This window comes from Coenobita brevimanus, chromosome 46 (genome assembly GCF_032717465.1).
Source record: "Coenobita brevimanus isolate Jiangsu-jjx chromosome 46, ASM3271746v2, whole genome shotgun sequence".
NCBI lineage: Eukaryota > Metazoa > Arthropoda > Malacostraca > Decapoda > Coenobitidae > Coenobita > Coenobita brevimanus.
In genome coordinates this window covers 23,528,301-23,531,036 of record NC_136999.1, presented here as the reverse complement: position 1 = coordinate 23,531,036, position 2,736 = coordinate 23,528,301, and the positions used below count along the sequence as shown (strand labels likewise).

Here is a 2,736-nt window from a genome sequence, read left to right as displayed (position 1 = left end):
GTACGATACACATTGCAACTTTTTTTCACGCTCAGTACCCACGACGTTTATAAACAGTTTGCAAGTACAAGATCCATTATTTGCACATTTTTAAAATGTTGCATGTGATTTTTGCTGCGTATACACATGACACCTTCCTCTAACCTGCCCCAGGTGGGGACACTGAGCAACCCCACAGGTGACTGTTTTGGGGAGGTAGAAGTACTGGGGGGATCGCTGAAGAGTGGTGACAGAGGAAGTGGTGGAGTGAGGTGGGCGAATGAAAGTGAGAGTGGAGGGGAAGGCAAGCGGCTGGGTTGGCAGCAGCTGCCAGGCAGCTCCCACGGTCAGCCTACCCCCTTTATCTTCCTGCTTTCTCCCCGCGCTTCCTCTCCACAGCTGACTTTCATATGATGTGTGATGGGTGAAAGAAACAATGCTTATTTTGCCTAAATTTTTGTGTAAAAACCAATTTATTCCTGTACTACATGTAACTTTCTAACAAATGAATAAATGTTTATGTTGTCTGAGTCATTTGCAATAGTTACCAGTTACCAGAGAAAACGTGACAGCTGCTCCTTACCTTCAGAGAATACGGTACCAGGTGTGCAGAAGGTCACCTGTTTGACGCACTTCTAAGCCCCAGAGAGCACTTTCTTTGTGATTAGCCGTTGTTTCTCACCAAAAGCGGAGGTTTGAGCCAAAAAAAAAAAAAAATGAAAACTTGTCGTGAATGGGAGGTGGGTTTGATAATAAATCGGTCGGTACAGGGCGGGTTTTTCATTCATTCATTGCCAGACGCCATGTATCCCAAACGGGGTGGTCAAGGGCTTAGAGTTAATTGTTTTACAGGGAGGGGCACTAATCCTCCACCAACCCCACTTGACACATAGGGATGCCAACAGCATCTGGTGTTCCCAGGCGGTCACCCATCCAAGTACTAACCAGACTCAACGTTGCTTAACTTCGCTGATCGTACGGGAAGTGATGTACTCAACGTGGTAGGGCGGGTTAAGTAAGCATATTATATTCAGGCTTTTATAAAATAAGGGTTGAATACAGTGTGGTGGCCTGCAATAATTAGGTAGTTCCAGGTGAATGTAAATATCACTTAGGCTTCTCCCTTTCTTATATGTATTTTTATTATGAGAATAGATTATACGGCATATTTCAAGGGGAAATAAACAGCGAAAATTAGTGAACGAGTGCACGTGAGGTGTTGTTAGGTGATAATTGGCACTCTCACTTACCTTAATTCTTTTTTATATATATTATTTGGTGTACAAATAGGGCATAGGGCTTATTTCAATGGATGAAATCAGTGGAAAATTCCAGGGAAGATTTACTTAACGTAGCACGGCCGGGCAGGCTAGAGGAGAGGGTAATGGAGAGGAGGTAGGGAGAGGAGTCAAGAACGGGAAGAAAAGGCTAAATTGTTAACAATGTAAACAATGTATGGGAGTACAGATGAGATTAGGAGTGCTGACCAGTGTTGGACATTGGCAGTACTGATAGATGATACAAGCCACCACTTGAAAGCCCGGGCGAATTCAAAACAACACAGAATCACAGAAGTGATGCCCCGCGGTATGATCCCTTGCTCCCAAGCGTCACGAAAGTGACGCCTCGTGGTTAAAGGATTAAATTGGAACAAAAATGGTAATTAAAACTGAATGATATTTCATTGCTAGGCCAGCATCCTAAGTTTACTTAACTCAAGTTTTTGACAAAATCTTTATTTTCCTGACTTACTTTGCGGCATGCAGCTGATGTCACTGATATGAAAGACCTGCCTACTACACCCTGTTTGATTGCAGTTGGTATGTATCTTTTTCAAAGTATCTTATGTACAGTATTCTTTTTATAAGAAATTCAAAGAGATGCACAGATTGAAGTTCACAAGTAGACTTAAACCTGGCATTTTCTATGATGCAATAAGTAGCATGTGTCAAGAGTTCCTGTATCACACACACATCAATTAGCCTTTGTGTTGAACGTTGCAGGACCATCGCTTTACAAGGTGACCAGTTTTTGTGTGGCAGCAGGCGGGGTGGTCATCCTGGAAGACATTTTCTGCTTCATCCAAGCACTGGCATCCTTGTTTGCAGTCTTCTTTGTGTTCAACATCCACTATCCAGCAGAGGCAGGCTTCACACTTGAGTTCATTCAAAGGTCTCTACCATTTTCCTACTTTTTACCATGTTTATAAAACTTATGTGTAGATACAGGCTATTTTAATTAAGGTATTGGGTGTTGTGGCTGTTGGCCATCAGCCCTTGTTTCTTGAAAGCTTCTTTTAAATTATACTATTTGCAGCCTTAATTTCCCAGATGTCATACACGAAAGGGGGTATCATTCCATCATCTCCATTATTGATCCACAACTCATTGCCATACCCCTACTTGTGTTCATTTATATCTCAAGTTTAGGAACAATTGAGCACTTTATTAGTTTTTCAGATGATCATGAAAAGGATGTGTAACATCTTTAGAACATTAAGTCCCCGGTTTACGGTGCCTCTGTATTAGTTAACTCGCATTTGTGATAAAAAAGAAGAAAAAAAAAAAAAAGCACCCTTCCCTACCTTAATTAATGATGGCATGACTCGCTTTAATGATGGGTTGTGTTTAACATTCCTACAGTAAAAATGCCATGCCCAGGTTCAGCGATGTTTTTTCCCCAAAAAACAATGGTTATCCGATGTTTTTATGGGGATTTAATTGAGTTTTAAGCTGCTTTTAGATTTACTTTAGCTTG

General features: G+C 41.4%; 1 pseudogene; it reads right to left on the bottom strand.

Moving 5' to 3' along the window:
* Positions 1-876: 876 nt before the first annotated feature.
* Positions 877-994, bottom strand: LOC145398822 (5S ribosomal RNA; annotated as a pseudogene).
* Between the last annotated feature and the right edge of the window lie 1,742 nt (positions 995-2,736).